The sequence below is a fragment of the Chlorocebus sabaeus genome, chromosome 2 (genome assembly GCF_047675955.1).
Source record: "Chlorocebus sabaeus isolate Y175 chromosome 2, mChlSab1.0.hap1, whole genome shotgun sequence".
NCBI classification, from domain to species: Eukaryota; Metazoa; Chordata; class Mammalia; order Primates; family Cercopithecidae; genus Chlorocebus; species Chlorocebus sabaeus.
Genome location: NC_132905.1, coordinates 68,294,782 through 68,313,338, shown reverse-complemented (window position 1 = coordinate 68,313,338; position 18,557 = coordinate 68,294,782). Strand labels below are relative to the sequence as shown.

Below are 18,557 nucleotides of genomic sequence, written 5' to 3'. Positions count from 1 at the left end.
CATTTCTTTTTTTGAGTCAGGGTCTTGCTCTGTCCCTCAGGCTGGAGTGCAGTGGCACCATCACAGCTCACTCACAGCCTCGACCTCCCTGGGTTCAAGCGATCCTCCTGCCTCAGCCTTCAGAGTAGCTGGACTACAGACGTGAGCCACCATGTCTGGCCCCTATACATTTTGTTACACCAGAAGGACCTGAGAAATGTTTGCATTATTCAAGTATTTATTTATCTTGGGGTGAATTCTGCTTCAATTTTGTCTTTCTTTCTGTTCTTTTCTGAGTTCATTTAAAAAAACTGTGCATGAATCCTTTCTAGCAGACCAGAGCCACTTGTTGTCTTGGAGTCATGGGCTTTTACATGTAGCTGGTCTTTCTGTTTAAACCCAAAGGATGGGAAAGTGCCCTTGACAGCTTTCAGCAAGGGTCTCTAGCATTTACCCCACTAAAGGGGGCTTTAGGGGAGTCATGCCAATCTACCGAGGTCCCTGGGCTGGAACTGATCAGGCTTTCAACCAAAAAAAGTGTTGACAAAAATGGACAATGGAATTCCAGGTTACCGAATCATTTTAAACTGTTTATCATTAGGATTTGGTGCATCTGCTAGAGAAAAACAGCATCTAGCACATCTAAAAACAGCTTGGTGGTTTTTTGCCTCTTTAGAGAAAGCTGCTTTAGGAGGGTCTGTAGTATAGACCTCCTGGATCTGGAAGGTGACAGACGGAGGACCCTAAGCCGTGGGAACTGGTCATCTACCGTGGGGCCCAGGCCTCTCCTCACTGCAGGTCAAGCCCATCTTGAAGCCACCACCTGCTTAGCGCTCAAGGTCACCGCTCTCAGCCTGGTCCAGGTGCTGAAGGATCATCCCAACACTAGGGGGCGCCATCTCCTCGCATTGTGAAGAAGCCTCTGCCGTCGGGATGAATTTCCTTCTAGAGCTTTCCTTCTCCAAACCTCGGTGTTGTGCTCAGTAACATGCAAGAAAGAATCGGAGTATTGTGAGGTCTGCGAATGAAAGGGTCCCTTGCCAAATGCTCTAATCCAGGCTCCTGGTGTTTGGAAGCCCAGATAGCTACAGTTTCTTGTCCCCTGGCTGCAAACCTTCTAGGAGTTTCTAGCCTTAGAAACCCTAGAAAGAAACCCCTTCTAATGTTTCAGCTCCACAGCCCCTGCCCACCCAGCCCCTCAGACTTCCCATAGCAACCCGGGTTGGGGTCTTCTCGCCCAGGTTTTCATATCCGCTCCACAGGCTTCACAGAAAAGTGCTGCTGGATTGGAGCAGATCCGTAACTCTGTTATCAAAGTCCTTTTTCTTTTGGGGCTGGAGCAGTTCAGGGAGAAGTTATGCCACCAAATGGGTGCCTTGTTGGGGAAGACGGGAATGACAGTAGGAATGAACAAATGATAAACAGCAGAACATTCTTCTGTTCATTGATTTGAATCAAAACAGCCTATAAATTGAGATGCGTAATGAATGCATTAAGAGTAAACTGGACCTGCTCGGTGCCCTGTTTTGATGTCATGAAGTACTCTGCAATTCCAGCTGCAATCGAACCTTGGGGCCTGGGGGGCCTGGGTCACTGGGATCTGGTTATGATCCTGTTGTTCCTGCAGGTCAGGTTCTGCAGCCCCAGGGCCTGGGTTGGAATCACAGCCCTTCCCTTCACCAGCTGTGTGCCTTGGGCAAGTCACCTAACTTCCGTGCCTCATTTCCTCACCTGAAGAATGGAGATAGTGATGGTAGATATCATGTAAATTATGTAACACCAGCAAAACATTTAACACAGTGTGGGCACAGAGTCAGATGGACGAGATGACCACAAACTAGAGCTGTTACTCTCATCTCCAAGATGCAGTCCCCTCTAAATGCAGTATTTTGTCTTTCAGTAGAGGCAAGATGAATGTAAACATGGATCATTCTTCATTATGGATTTTTTTTTTTTTGAGATGGAGTTTTGCTTTGTCCCCCAGGCTGGAGTGAGTACAGCGGCATGATCTCAGCTCACTGCAACCACCGCTTCCTGGGTTCAAGTGATTCTCCTGTCTTAGCCTATGGAGTAGCTGCAACTACAGACACGCCCCACCACACCCGACTAATTTTTTTGTATTTTTAGTAGAGATGGAGTTTCACCATGTTGGCCAGGCTAATCTCAAACTCCTGGTCTCAAATGATCTGCCCGCCTTGGCCTCCCAAAGTGCTGAGATTATAGGTGTGAGCTACTGCCCCCAGCCTTCCATTTTGGAATGTTAATGCTTTGTTTCATTACCTTCTTAAGTTGTGGCTCAGACACTACAACAGAGCTTCGTCATCTCTTTCTAAAAGCTGGGAAATGGTTATTGTCAATGCCAGCCCCATTTTGGAGGCACCTGGCTGCAGGGGACCACAGTTAAGTGAGTCAGAAGTGGGTGTCTTCATCTGAGAGTTTATAAGGGAAGACAGACTAGTGATTTTAGAACAATCAGCAATCAGGGCACATTGGCAAGCAAGCAAGCATAGAACACGATTTATTTTATAAAAAAGAGCATTTATGTTTGGTCCAAACAAAAATGTGAGAACGGCTAAGGCTTTGTAGGAGTTCAGCACGAAAAATGAAATTATATGGTAAAAGAATAAAGAAAAATTATACATTTTTGTTCTTTATATAATTATTTAGCTGGAGCAAAAGTGAAAGTAAAAGTTGGGGCAAGGAAACACATTCAGATGTGGGGACGTGCTCCCGGAACGTGGGACAGCGAGTGGCAGAGTCCGATTTTGAAATGCCCCAGAGAGAATATGATCTTCCTGGACCCCATAGCGGGCTGCACCACCCCAAAAACTGTTGTCAAAGCTTGGTGACAGAGGAATCATTTTGTTTCTTCTTACCCATAAAAAACACACAGAAAGGAACACTTGCTTTGTGGATCCTGGTAAATCAGGCTGGCGTTCTGTTTGGGGCAGTGCAGTTTGGTACAAGGAAGTGGCCACCGCTGACCCCACGGAGAGGCTGGGAAAAGCGTAGACGAGGTGACTGGAGAATAAAGGAGGCTTTTTCTAGCCCAGGGTTTAAAGGCAGCCACAGTGTCTGTAGCAAATGAATGAGTGTGATCTTGGAGATGGCCCCTCGACCCGAACGTGGTAAAGAATGCCATGCTTTTCATTTTGCGGGACCCCTCTGGGCTGGTAGCATATTTCTATGGGCTTATGGTTCTGTGGCTAGAATTGCAGGGCTGGATAAAAGCACTGGCTATTTTGAGTTTTTAAGCAATCAGGGGGTTATTACTGGGGTGGTCTTTGGAAACCAAGGCCAAACCTGCAGGACAGCAGAGTAATTCAGATCATCTATATTGTATGGTTTGAAATGGGATAGAAAGCCATCTCCTAGTTCATTCCTTCATTTATTCATTCATTCATGCAGGCATGACCTCTTTAAACAAACATGTGTGGCTTATTTGAGATCATGATAGAAATTGTAGGGAATAGAGAGGCAACCAAAGCTGACCCTATAAGGAGCTGTCACCAACTCCCTTTTAATCAATTTTATTTATTTATTTATTTTTTATTTTTATTTTTTTTTTAAATTTATTTATTATTATTAAACTTCAAGTTGTAGGGTACATGTGCACAACGTGCAGGTTTGCTACATATGTATACTTGTGCCATGTTGGTGTGCTGCACCCATCAACTCGTCATTTACATTAATCAATTTTAACTTTTTTTTTTTTTTTTTTTGAGACAAGGCTATTGCCCAGGATGGACTGCAGTGGCTCAATCTCAGCTCACTGCAACCTCCGCCACCTGGGTTCGAGCCATCCTCCCACCTCAGCCTCTCTCAATTACCTGGGACCACAGGTGCACATCACCACACTCGGCTAATTTTTGTATTTTTTGTAGAGATGAGGTTTCATCATGTTGGCCAGGCTGGTCTTGAACTGGTGAGCTCAAGAGATCTGCCTGCCTCAGTCTCCCAAAGTGCTGGGATTATAAACGTGAGCCACCATGCTTGGCCTGAACAAATTCTAACTTTCAAAAATCACCTTTTCTTTGTTATACATTCAAGAAGACACTGAGATGGGCATTAGACTAACATCAAGCTAAGTGGCATATAATTTCATAAACTCTGAGCTTTCTCGAATATATCTTTTAATTTGTAGGAATTCTTTGTACACCTGAGCCCCAAAGACACAGCAAACTCCAGTCATAGCTTGGCAATTAAATGAAAGAGAGAGAGAAAAAAATGATAAAAACAAGCCATTCCAGTTGGCAGAGCCTCATGGTACCGTTCTCAAAGTGGTTGTTCATCAGAAATGAAGTTGGCAGCATCTTAGGGGCATTGGATCAAGTCAGTCCACTTGTGACAAGGACAAAAGGAGTAGTAGTCTTTCCTCTTGTGATGTGTGACAGCGCTGCTCACCCTGGAATTAATGGGGTTTACATAATCCAGATTTGCTGATGTCCTCAGGGCCTGGAAATTTTCCTTATTTGTGTTCCAATTCTAAAGGTTTCCTGAGAATATTCTAGAAGTAGTCTTTCATGGTAGCCATCAATCCTGGTTACTGATTGAAGTCAACTGTAGAGCTTAAAAAATGACAGATGTCCACGAAGGCCTAGGAATTAGAATCTGCCATGTTTTATTTTATTTTATTTTATTTTATTTTATTTTATTTTATTTTTTCGCGACGGAGTCTCACTCTGTCACCCAAACTGGGGTGCCGTGGCACGATCTCAGTTCACTGCAACCTCCACCTCCCAGGTTCAAACGATTCTCCTGCCTCAGCTTCCTAAGTAGCCAGGATTGCAGGCATGCACCACCGCACCCAGCTAATTTTTGTATTTTTAGTAGAGTTGGGATTTCACCATGTTGGCCAGGCTGGTCTCTAATTCCTGACCTCAGGTGATCCACCCACCTTGGCCTCCCAAAATGCTGGGATTACAGGCGTGAGCCACTGTCCCCCCCCCCTTATTTTATTTTTAATTAATTGTTGAGTTTGAATATTCAGTGACTGAACAGGGATTAAATATCCCAGCATATCTACAGTGGAACGCTATGCTACCGTTTAAAACTGTGGTGACAAAGAATTTGTTGACCTGAGACAATATTCATAATGCCTTGCTAAGTTTTTTTTTTTTTTTTTAAAGCAGGCTCAAATTCAAAAAGGAGTAGCCTGTACATAAATGAGGTTTTTGTTAAATAATTGTGTATTTATATGCATTATACAAAAGGCCAGAAATAACCTCAAAAATTGTTGACAGCGGTGGCTTCTGAGCAATGATTTCTGTTTGTCCTTTTTTTTTTTTTTTTGAGACAGAGTCTCGCTTTGTTGCCCAGGCTGGATTGCAGTGGCGTGATCTCGGCTCACTGCAACCTCCACCTCCTGGATTCATCCAATTGTGGTACCTCAGCCTCCCGAGTAGCTAGGATTACAGGCCCACACCCAGCTAATTTTTGTATTTTTAGTAGAGACAGGGGTTTCACCGTGTTGGCCAGACTGGTCTCGAACTCTTGGCCTCAGGTGATCCACTTGCATTGGCCTCCCAAAGTGCTGGGATTACAGGCGTGAGCCTCCGCCCCCTAGCCTTAGTTATGTTTCATAATAACAAGAAGACACTCCAATGTAAGGTTACAGCTGACCTTAGGGACAGTATTGCCTTTGATGACTTGGGACCTCTCCTCATGGCAGCAGAGACAACTGGCCGGTTGCAATGGGTCTGTAGGTCCTAAACTGAAAGTGTGACAGGTTTCTAGGGCGGGACTGGAGTGAACCAAGTGACAGGATAAATTTTGCAGAAATATTTTGTACAAGTAAAATCAACACTGTGGACTCAGTTTTGAAATTGTTTTTAAAAAATTTTTGCATGCTAAATTTAAAAAAAATTTGTATTGCCCTCTGCTTTATAGAGACATAAATGACAAGTAAAATTGAATATATTTTAGGTACAGAATGTAATGACTTGATATACATAAACATTGCAAGATGCTTACCACAATTAAGTTAATGAACATATTCATAACCTCCCATAGTTACTTTTGGATGTGTGTGTATGGTGAGAATACTTAAGATCTTTTCTGATAGCAAATTTCAAGTGTATTATACATTGTTATTAACTGTAGTCACCATGCTATACATTAAGTCTCCAGGCAAAACAGTTTTAAACACATTATTCTAAAGTGTCCCTGGAGCTAACAATTATATATGATCCCCCTCATTTCACACTTTTCTTTTCTTTTCTTTTTGTCCTTTTCTTTTCTCTTCTTTCCTTTTCTCTTTTCTTTTCTTTTCTTTTCTTTTCTTTTCTTTTCTTTTCTTTTCTTTTCTTTTCTTTTCAGAGGAGTCTCGGTCTGTCGCCCAGGCTAGAGTGCAGTGGCACAATCTTGACTCACTGCAACCTCTACCTCCCGGTTCAAGGGATTCTCCTGCCTCAGCCTCCCAAGTAACTGGGATTACAGGTGCCTGCTGCCACACCCAGCTAATTTTTGTATTTTAGGTAAAGACAGGATTTCACCATGTTGGTCAGGTTGGTCTCGAACTCCTGACCTTAAGTGATCTGCCTGCTTTGGCCTCCAAAGTGCTGGGATTACAGGCGTGAGCCACCACACCCAGCCTGTTTGTCTTTTCTTTAGTGTTTCTCTGTGTTTTCAGAGTTTTAAGCATCAATCTCACGTTACTTTTGTACTGAGGAAGAGTCCCCTCAATAAATATTAATGCTTTCCCCTTCAGGGACAATACAGTGAGGAGCCACAAAGAAGAAACGAGATATGTGTGGCTCCTTCATTTATTCATTCATGATTTTTGGTTAGCTTTTGAAAGTTTATTTTTCAATTTTATTTAGTCTTTTTTTTTTTTTTTTTCTATTCATAAAGAAAAAAGAGACTTTTTCTATTCATAAAGAAAAAAGAGATGAGCCTGGCACTTAGTTTTATGCCCTTGGGCTGTAGAGGTCAGTTTCTCAAGTCCAAGTGCTGCAGTTCTTTTTGCTCCCCCCAACTTTTTTTTTTTTTTTTTTTTTTTTTTTTTTGAGTCAAACAGGGTCTGCTCTGTCACCCAGGCTGGAGTACGGTGGTGCGATCACAGCTTACTGCAGCCTCAACCTCCCAGACTCAAGTAATCCTCCCACCTCAACCTTCCGAGTATCTGGGACCATAGGTGTGCACCACCACATCCAGTTAATTTTTTAATTTCTTGCAGAGTTGGGGTCTTGCCATGTTGTCCAGGCTGGTCTTGAGCTCCTGGGCTCAAACAATGCTCCCACCTCAACTTCCCAAAGTTCTGGGATTACAGGCGTGAGCCACTGCGTTTGTCCCAAGTGCTGCAGTTCTTACTCTCCAGCTCACAGAAGAGGCAATGAGGAGCCTGTCGAAATGCAGATTCTCTCCCAAGAGGCTGGGTGAAGTAGTCCTGGGTGGGGCCAGGAATCTCCTATTTTAAACCAGCTTCTCATGTGATTCTGAGCTATCTGGCATGGGTCTCTGAGAACCTGAAAATGGGGCTTAGATTGCTTAAAGCCTAAAGTCAATGAACAGTAGCAGAATGTGAAGACCTGGTTTATTGGTTTCACCCTGGAATCTCAACTAAATTCCCCCAGAATGTCCCTGGACCCATGCCCCTTAGCTGAAATGTCTTAGTTTAGAATGTGACATGTCTAAGTGTGATGACAATCAAAATAGACCCAGCGAGGAAGTTGCCAGCATCCTTGAAGGTTGTTAGATGTGGCAAACACCTTGCTTCCTTCCTTAAGGACAGTAAGAAAACAACAGCTCAGGAAGTCATAATAATTCTAACAGCAGGGTCTACTTAGCACTGCCTAAGCACTTCATGTTCATTTACTCATGCAATCCTCCCAAAACCTATAGGATACCTATAGATAAAATCGTCCCCATTTTACAGATGAGGAAACTGAGGTTTAGAGAGGTGAATGATCTTGCCCAAGACTATATGGCCAATCAGTTAGCTTGCCTCCAAAGACCCTGGGCTTAACTGCTATATTACCCAACCCCAAACTACCAGTGGCCACTGTGCAAACTCTGGCTGTGCGGCTGCCTCCGGGGTTTAAGAATATTGACCATTGCCCGGCAGCTTGCTGCTTGGTGGCTCCTGCTGAACATTTTCTGGTGTGAAATTATTATTTAACTTCAACCTTCTAAAACTGTGCCCTTCATGGTTCCAGCTAGTACAAAGTTAAAAACACTTGATAAAACGCATAAAACACAGCCAGCAGCGTATTTCCAAACCACGTTGTAAGCCAGGCAGCGTTCTCTCGAAACATACATCCTTGGGGGCAAAGCAGTTAAGACGGTTTCCACTGCAGTGTGTGGACTGGGGTGTCCATTGAACCAGAGAAAGCTGGGGGTTTTGGGATGCCAAAGGCCTACAGTGGGAACAGCTAGGGGAGGGCTGCAGCCAATCTGGGTAGTGGTGACAGGACAGGGAAATTGACTCTAGTTTTTGCTCAGTAGCAAAACTGTTTTGAAAGAGAATTTCTCCTCTACCTCACCCCCAGGCATGTTTTTTAACTCTTTAAAAAATACTGCTAAAGCAAACTAAATATGGATATGGCCTGAAAAGGACTTCTTACTTCTTTTTTTTTTTTTTTTGAGATGAAGTCTAGCTTTGTCGCTCAGGCTGGAGTGCAGTGGCACGATCTTGGCTCACTGTAGCCTTCGCCTCCTGGGTTCAAGAGATTCTCCTGCCTCAGCCTCCTGAGTAGCTGGGATTATAGGCGCCCACCACCACACTCAGCTAATTTTTCGAATTGTTATATTTTTAGTAGAGACGGGCTTTCACCATGTTGGCTAGGCTGGTCACAAACTCCTGACTTCAAGTGAACTGCCCGCCTCGCCCTCCCAAAGTGCTGGGATTACAGGCATGAGCCACCGTGCCTGGCCCCGGACTTCCTACTTCCATATTTGAGTCCTTGTGGTCGAACTGCAACCTAACTTTGAAACAGATTGAAACCCTAATTTAGGAGTATGACGAGATTGAAACCCTAATTTAGGAGTATGCAGCTGTAACAATTGCTGAGTCTTGGCCAATCCCAGCAGCCTTACTTCAACCACTCATACATACACTGCTGAGTGTTCACACTGTGTTCAAATAAGGCAAACGCGGTGCTGTAACTGATCCAGCTGTTTTGGAATCTCACCTCCGATTTCTGTACATCACTTCCTTTTTTTTTTTTCTGTCTATAAATTTGTTCAGACCCAAGTCATCCCTGGAGTCTCTCTGAATCGGCCGTGATCCTGGGGGCTGCCCGATTTGTGCATTGTTCATTGCTCAATTAAACTCGTTTAGATTTAATTTGGCTGAAGTTTTACTTTTAACGATACTGTGATGCGTCTTTATTATTTCACTTTTTAAATTATTCAAAATTATTTTCAATTTATGCTACATACCATAAAATTTCTGTACCCTTTTAAAGCGTACATTTCAGTGGTTTTCAGTATATTCACAAGATTGTACAACCGTCACCATTAGTTCTGGAACATTTTCTTCAGCCCCAAAGAAACTTCATACCCATTAGCGGCTACTTTCCATTCCCTCTTCCCCACAGTCCCTGGCAAATTCTGATGGTTTTAGTGGTTAAATCTTTTCAATTACATCACAAGAGACCATGGAACTCATTACTGTTTCTGGCACATAGTAGGTACTTAGTAATTTTTTTGTGTGTGTGATAAAGCTTTCAATTAAGACTCTCTACTCTTTTTGCTGGTATATATGATAATTTTAAAATTATAGGCCAGGTGCAGTGGCTCATGCCTGTAATCCCAGCACTTTGGGAGGCCAAGGTGGGTGGATCACCTGAGGTCAGGAGTTCGAGACCAGCCTGGCCAACATAGCGAAACCCCATCTGTACTAAAAATACAAAAATTAGTCAGGCATGGTGGCTTGCACCTATAATCCCAGCTACTCAGGAGGCTGAGGCAGGAGAATCGCTTGAACCCAGGGAGTGGAGTTTGCAGTGAGCCGAGATCACACCACTGCACTCTGGCCTGGGTGACAGAGCACGACTCTGTCTCAAAAAAAAAAAATCTTTTAAACATCTAGAAGACGACAACATACAGCTGAGTTGGATTCCCCCCCCCCCGCTTCCGTTTAGAAAAGTCTGAACTCAGAGGTCTCATGTCAACTGGATAATTGTTTTGTTGGCCTGATTCTTAACTTAGTTTGATTTAGGAAAAGACAAGGACATCTAGAGTCATGTTGTAATCACAGTTCTGTGATATTTCATGTTTTTATAACTCATAAAAATACAGTGAGGAAATTAACAGCTTGGACTGTGGGAAAAAAAGTAAAGCTGAAACTCTGATATGCACAGGCCTGAGTATGTTGTTTACAGAATGAAAAGTGAGTCCCACGGAAGCTGAGACTTGGCTTCTGTCATGCCTGGGAATCTACAAACTCAATGCCCTCTCGCTGGCAGAACATAAAAGCTAAAGATTACCCCTAATCCCGTGGCATTTTAAAATCCGTGGAATGGCCTTTGGTGCTCAACAATTTTCACTTAAAGTCACACGCTCTTTTGGAGGTACAAATGTTTCAGTTACCCCAGTAGTATCTCTGGTAAGACTTACCAGAATGAATATTAATGCAGATGAAGACAGGATTGTTCTGTCCAGAAGTGACCACACTCCCCTTCACCCCCAAGTTCCACTTTTTAAACAATTCAAATAATGGAAACTTATGTGACAGCTTTCCACTGGTAAGCCAGATAATAAGATTCACTGCACTGGAAAAAAAGTGGAAATCACTCACACGTTTATCAACAGATGTGTGAGTAAACAACATGTGGTATATCCATACAATGGAATATTATGCAGCCATAAAAAGGAATGAAGTACTGACACATGCTACCACCTTGAAAAGATGATGCTGGCCTGTAATCCCAGTACTTTGGGAGGCCAAGGTGGGTGGATCACCTGAGGTCAGGAGTTCAAGACCAGCCTGGCCAACATGACTGTGATCCCAGCTCCTTTAGGAGGCTGAGGCAGGAGAATCACTTGAACCCAGGAGGTGGAGGTTACAGTGAGCCGAGATCTTGACATGGCACTCCAGCCTGGGTGACAAGAGCAAAACTATGACTCAAAAAAAAAAAAAAGAGGAAAGAAAAGAAAAGTGATGTTGGGTAACAGAAGCCAGATGACACAAAAGTCTACTTGTATGATTCCAATTATATGGCATGTCAGCAAAGAGACAAACCCATAGAGACAGAAAGCAGATGAGTGGTTGCCAGGGTCTAGGGGAGGGAAAAGGGAAGTGACTGCTAACGGGTAAGGCACTAGCTTTAGTTAGTTGATTTCTTTTTGGGGTGATGAATATTCTGGAATTAAAGGTGATGGTGGCACAACTTTGTGACTATACTAAAAACACTAAATTGTATACTTTCAGAGGATAAATTTTATAGTGTGTAAACTACATCTCAATTAAAAAAACAGTAAAAAGAAGATGCTGCAAAGCCTCCCATGGGGTTAAAATAAGAGTAAAAGAAAAAAACATGACTTCATTGTGTGGGTGTCTGTGTTGAAGATGATTTAGCAGCTCCCTCCGTGAGGCATTTGCTGGAATAAAATCCTTTCTGCCCTCATCATTGTCAGCACACTGGTTTGGGACTTAAGCATTCCTACCTGTATCATGGAACTAAAGAATTTTAGCAGCTGACAAGGACCTTAAAGATTCTAGCCTAACTCTCTCACTTGTCAGGGGGGGCAGCTGGTGCCAGGCAGAAGTGGCATGTTCGGAGTGGCCTGCCTGGTGTCTGAGCTGGACCTGACACCCAGTGTTCTTTCCACTGGGCCTTTATTACCATTGTTTTCCTCTCTCTCTTTAGTCTCTTCCTGCTCTAGTAGGATTGTACATTCCGCTGACCTAATCTTCCCGAAATACAGATCTTATCACGTCACTGCCCTGCTGAAAAAACCCGCAGTGGCTCCCCACTGCCTTCAGGCTCAGACCCTGGGAGCCTCCTTCACCTTCTGTCCACTTCTTGGCTCTCATGGCTTCCTAAACAAACTCCCTTTGCCACTCCAGCACACGGCGTGTGTCTCGATATCACGCTTCTGTGCACATGTTGTTAATCTACTTTGTATATGTTTATGTCTTTGTGGCTCAGTCAAATTGCAGGTTTCTTGGAGACCAGGATCATGCCTTTGACCTCCTGACACAGGGCACAATGCAATTGCTTGTATTTGTTAGGGGTCTGGAAATATTTGTAGATTAGTTGATTCCATTCACAACCACAGCTAGTCTTCACCTGGATACACCTAAGAATGTCTTGGAGGAGGCCGGGAGCGGTGGCTCACGCCCACAATCCCACCACTTTGGGAGGCCAAGGCGGGCGGATCACAAGGTCAAGAGATAGAGACAATCCTGGCCAATATGGTGAAACCCCGTCTCTACTACACACACACACACACACACACACACACACACAATTAGCCGGGTGTGGTGGTGCATGCCTGTAATCCCAGCTACTCTGGAGGCTGAGGCAGGTGAATCGTTTGAACCAGGTAGTTGGAAGTTGCAGTGAGCCGAGATCACGCCACAGCACTCCAGCCTGGTGACAGAGTGAGGCTCCGTCCCCCACAAAAAATACTGTATCTTAGAGGAGTTCTGGCAACAGGTCACTATTTTGTGCTGCGTCTCTCCTGAGTTTAACTTTTGGATGTAATCTGGATAAGAAGATTCTTGAAATCTCTTATGAGACTGGATTTAGTGTCAAAAAGGCAAAACACACTGACTTCAAAATAAAAAAAACAAACATGATTTTTGAGACAACCTTTTAATTTCTTACAGAAGTGCTGTAATTCGTGTTCACTGGAGATTTAGAAAATTCTGAGAAAGTTCCAAGAAGATAAGAAAATTGAAAGCTCCCATAATCCTAGCTCCTAGGGGCTGCCTATTGATAATCTTTCATTGATATAGCCATTTTTCTACACCAACACCACATATATTTTTCTTTTTTTACAAAAATGAGATTCCACTCTGTATACTGTTTCATATCATGCTGCTAAATGAAGATAAAAATGAAAATGTAATAGGACTGCATTAAGTGGGAACAATTTTGCTGCTGTCAACTCGAGAGAACATTCCAATGACGCAGAGAAAGAGCAACTCCCTATTTGTTTTGCTTCTTTGCAAAACAAACAGCGTAAAAAGAGTTCTGAGAACTAAGGGGCAGGTGCCTTCCTAGCTGCCGACTTGAGTTGGGCGTGGAGTTGCTTCACCTCCTTCTCTGTGTCTCCTCACCAGTTCTATTGAAGGAATTGGAGCTTGTACCCATGAAGGTCCTTTTCTAGTTTTTGGATTTTGTAAGCTTTGTTTTAAATTCCTCCCATCCCTTCTTTGTGGATATTTCAGAGCCCTCTACTCAAGAGGGTAGGGGATGTGGCTACTTTGTTCCCTGTTTTCTTGCCAGCATGGCGCCTGGCAAAGAATAGACACTCAACAAATATTTGGTAATGAATGAATGGATGAGACGCTCATGAGCGATGTCCTTTGTTATGGAAATCACTAGGCCACATGGTCTTCTTTTGGAAGCACCAAGTAGGAATTCTATATTTAGGTTCTTGGAATTGGAATAATAACACAAGTGACATTGTACATTAATCAATTAATGGAATATATTTAGCTGTGACCCCATGAGGGAGTTCTTATTAATTCCATTCCACAAGTGGCCACGGTCCACTGCTAGCCTCATGATCCCAGGTTCCAGGCCCCCTTTGCTACACTTTCGGGCACCACAGTTTCTCTTTGGTTGAGTAAGGCATTCCACAACCAGTAAGGCAAGCTTAAGGCCAAAGTTTTCAAATGTCAGTGTTCTTAAGAATTGCCCAGGTCTTAGTAATCCACATTTTTTTTTTAAGATGGAGTCGCCTAAGCTGGAGTGCAGTGTCATGATTTTGGCTCACTGTAATCTCCGCCTCCTGGGTTCAAGCAATTCTCCTGCCTCAGCTTCTGGAGTAGCTGGGATTATAGGTGTGCACCACCATGCCTGGCTAATTTTTGTATTTTTAGTAAAGACTTGGTCTCACCATGTTGGCCAAGCTGGTCTTGAACTCCTGACCTCAAACGATCCACCTGTCTTGGCCTCCCAAAGTGCTGGGATTACAGGCATGAGCCACCACCCCCAGCCAGTGATCCACATTTTAAATCATTGCTTGCTATGATTTGAATGCAGATGGTCTGAAACTTGTTGAGAACACTAGCTTGAAACATTTCAAATTCAGTGTTTTGTCAAGCAGAGGAGAGGCAATGATTGACCATTAGGATCTTCATCAAGCATCAGCTTGCCCACAGCTTTGGTTTCCAGGGAGACTGGGAATTAACAATACAATAGTTCCTTTTCATTATGAGTGTACCGTGCCAAGAGCTTTCCTAAGTGCTTTACATTCATTATCCTCTTTAATTCTCTTAAGAGCTGTATGAGGTAGGTCCTTTTATTACCTCCATTTTATAAGGAAACTGAGGCTCAGACAAGGATATCTAGCTTATCCATGATCAGGTAGAGCTGACAATGGGATTAAATAATCAAGTCCTGCTACTGCCAGGTTAAGAAAACCCAGCTCTTTGTTATTCTATAACAACTAGGGGAAGCTGTTGTGCGTCATTGGCTGATAGGAAGATAAATTCATGTTTTGAATTCCACATCTATGTCCTACCTCATGTATGGACTGTTCTCAACAACTGTGAAACAGAAAGCAAAACAGTGAAACAGGTGAAATTCGCATCCTGTCTTTCCTTGGGCATACTCTTAGGACCAGCTCTGGCCATGTTCTGAATCTGACCACTTTAACCTCAAAACTGTACTGTTAAAACTCAACAATAAGAAAAGGAACAGTCCAGGCCTAGGTGCAGTGGCTTACACCTGTAATCCCATCACATTGGGAGGCCAAGGCAGGTGGATCACTTGAGTCCAGGCATTTGAGACCAGCCTAGGCAATGTGGCGAAACCCCATATCTACCAAACAAATAAACAAACAAACAAAAAAACTCCAAATCATGGTGGTGTGCACCTGTAGCCCCAGCTACTCAGGAGGCTGAGGTGGGAGAATTGTTTGAGCCCAGGAGTTGGAGACTGCAATGAGCTGACATCACACCACTGCACTCCAGCCTGGGCAATAGAGCAAGACCCTGTCTCAGAAAAAAAAAAAAAAAAGAGAGAAAAAGTGAAAACGAGCAGTTCAATTTAAAAATGGGCAAAAGATTTGAACAGACACCTCACCAAAGAAGATACACAGATAGCAAATAAGCATATGAAAAGATGTTCAACATCATTTATTGTTAGGGAATTGCAAATAAAAATGACAAAAGATACAGCTACATACCTATCACAAAGGCCAAAATTCAAACACTGACAACACCAAATGCTGATGAGGAAGTGGAACAAGAACTCTCATTCTTTGCTGCTGAGAATGCAAAATGATCCAGACACTTTGGAAGACACTTTGGCAGTTTCTTACAAAACTAACATACTCTTACCACATGATCCAGCAATTATACTCCTTGGTATTTACCCAAATGAGTTGAAAACATATCCACACAGAAACCTACACAAGATTTTATAACTGCTTTACTCATAGTTGTCAAAACTTGGAAGCAACAAAGATGTCCTCCAGTAGGCGAATGGATAAACACACTGTGGTACATCCAGACAGTGGAATATTATTCAGTACTAAAAGGAAATGAACTGTCAAGCCATGAAAAGACATGAAGGAAATGTAAATGCTGATTACAAAGTGAAAGAAATCAGTCTGAAAAGGTTATGTATGATTCCAACTATATGGCATTTTGGAAAAGGCAAAACGATGGAGATCAGTGGTTGACAGGGGTTGGAGGGAGGGCAAGATCAACAGGCAGAGCACGGAGGATTTGGGGGTCATCAAACTATTCTGTATGGTTCTGTAATGGTGGATCCATATCATGATACATTTGTCCAAACCATAGAGTATACAACACCAAGAATGAACTCCAATGTAAACTACAGACGTTGGGTGATGATGATGTGTCAGTGTAGGTTCATTGAATGTGACAAAGGTTGTCCGCTGGTGGTGGGGGAGGTGGTGCGTGTGTGGGTGCAGGGGGCATATGGGAAGAGCACTTTCTGCTCAATTTTGCTGTGAACCTAAAACTGCTCTAATAATTCAAGTTCATTAATTTAAAAACAACCCCTGAACTGTTTTAACAAGGATATTTGAATATTGACTACTGACCAGATATTTGCTGATATTAAGAAACTGTTGGCCGGGTGTGGTGGCTCACGCCTGTAATCCCAGCACTTTGGATCGCCTGAGGTCGGGAGTTTGAGACCAGCCTGGCCAACAGGGTGAAATCCCGTCTCTACTAAAAATAACAAAAATTAGCTGGGCATGTTGGCGCATCCCTGTAGTTCCAGCTATTTGGGAGGCTGAGGCAGGAGAATTGCTGGAACCCGGGAGGTGGAGGTTGCAGTGAGCCAAGACCATGCCATTGCACTCTAGCCTGGGCAACAGAGCGAGACTGTGTCTCAAAAAAAAAATAAAAATAAAAATAAAGAAAAAAAAAGAAATTGTTGGGTTTTTTTTGTTTTCAGGTGTGATACTGGTATTGTGGTTATGTTTTTAAAAAGTCTTGATGTTTTTAGCTTGGTGCAGTGGCTCAGGACTGTAATTCCAGCTACATGGGAGGATTGCTTGAGGACAGGACTTTGAGACCAGCCTGAACAATATAGTGAGTCCTGTCTCAAAAAAAAAAAAAAAAAAAAAGTTGGTCTTTATATTTTAGAGTTATATACTGCAATATGTATGAATGAAATGCTATGAAGTTTTGGATTTGTTTCAAAATAATCCAGTGTGTGTGTTTTGGGGAGAAGTAGATAAGACAGGGTTGGTGATAGAATGATAATTGTTGAAGCTAGCTGATGAGCACATAGGCCTTGATTATACTATTACTTCAAGTTTTGTACACGTTTGGACATTTCCATAATAAAAAGTAAAAACATAATTACGTGCTTCAAGTCTCAATCCCTAGGTCTCTTACACTCTGGGAGCAGATTTAATAAATTCAGCAAATGCACTTGAGGTTAATAATGGATTAATACATTGCTGTGGCTAGAGAACATTTATATTTTGACATGGGTCTTCAATATCTTAATCTAAAGAAGCAAATATTGTGGAAATTTCAGACACTACCTCAATCTGACAGGGGAAGTATTTTGTATTAGTTCTAACTTTCCCCTTCCCTAATTTACCTATGTATAGAATTGGTCCTCATCCCTGACTGTGGGGAGGCTTCTGATAGTTATTACCTTTTCTTTCTTTCTTTCTTTTTAAATTTTTTGAGACAGAGTTTCACTCTGTCACCTAGGCTGGAGTACAGTGGCGCGATCTCAGCTCACTGCAACCTCCACCTCCCAGGTTCAAACAATTCTCCTGCCTCAGCCTCCCGAGTAGCTGGGATTACAGGTGCCTGCCACCACGCCCGGGGAATTTTTGTATTTTTAGTAGAGATGGAGTTTCACTCTTTTGGCCAGGCTGGTCTTGAATTCCTGACCTCAGGTGATCCCCCCACCTCGGCCTCCCAAAGTGCTGGGATTATAGGAGTGAGCCACCATGCCCGGTCAACTATTACCTTTTCTAAGAATGCTTTATAACATTGTGGCATTTCGAATTGTGTAACATTCAGAATGTTTTCTGTTGTATCCATTCCTACGTCTTCACTACTTTCCTGGGACTTGACAGGGCATATTGAATCTATCCTATAAAGCATGGGAACAAATAAGGATTCTGAAACGTGAATTGGATTTAGTTAGTTAATTTTCGTTTCTCCATCTCTGCGTACAGACGGGCAACATGAGTGAACATCTAGTATGCATTTGATATGTGCTCGGTTGATACCATAAAGAGATTTATAAAATGATGCCAACTTTGAGGGGTTCACACTCTAGGGGAAAGACTGTGCTGTCTCAGTGGATAAATTTGGAGGTTGAGGGCTTCATGGAGTGGAGGAAAGTTGTGCTGAGCCATGCAAATCAGCAGAAGCTCATCACCCACCCGATTTATGTCGGAATCAGAATCCAAAGCCAGGGACCCACCAACCAACTGTCCCGCCCAGCACAGTTTCCGTGTGGCAAGTCCACTTCTGTTTTCTCATCTTACATCGCAGTGTATTTTGTTTCTTGTAACTCCTGCAGGATTTTTCTTAAAGCCTGACGTGGTGCTGTTATCACGCGGCACAAAATGAAGCCGACCTCTTTGTGTGTGGGAATAGAGGGAGCATGACATTGCTGGGATGCAATGGATGGAGGGTGGAAAGCTGTCCAGCACCTTGTCTCTCCCAAGATATATAGCCCAGGGGCATTCCCATTCCTCCACGACACAAATGACAACTTCCTCGAGCTCTGATGGCTTCCCAGGTGGCTGACAGCATGGAGAACCTTGCTCATGTTTACCTGTTCTTGCATCCATTACTCACCTCTTCCCACATTCCCCTACACTTGCACACAAAGCCACAGAGTGGCTCAAAAAAAAAAAAAAAAAAAAAGAAAAGCCTCCCCCCAACCCTATTCTAAAATGTCAAGTGTTTCAGTTTTGAGAAAAAAGAAAGCTGAAGAAACCAT

The 18,557-nt window shown here is 43.1% G+C and overlaps 1 long non-coding RNA gene across 1 annotated transcript in view; it reads left to right on the top strand.

Moving 5' to 3' along the window:
* Nucleotides 1-2,243: 2,243 nt before the first annotated feature.
* LOC119621437 (uncharacterized) overlaps nucleotides 2,244-18,557 on the top strand; it is a 38,801-nt gene continuing 22,487 nt past the window's right edge. Inside the window, exons 1-2 of the long non-coding RNA XR_005237980.2 lie at nucleotides 2,244-2,383; nucleotides 16,584-16,669. This is a non-coding gene — a long non-coding RNA (uncharacterized lncRNA). The remainder of the gene's footprint in view (nucleotides 2,384-16,583; nucleotides 16,670-18,557) is intronic.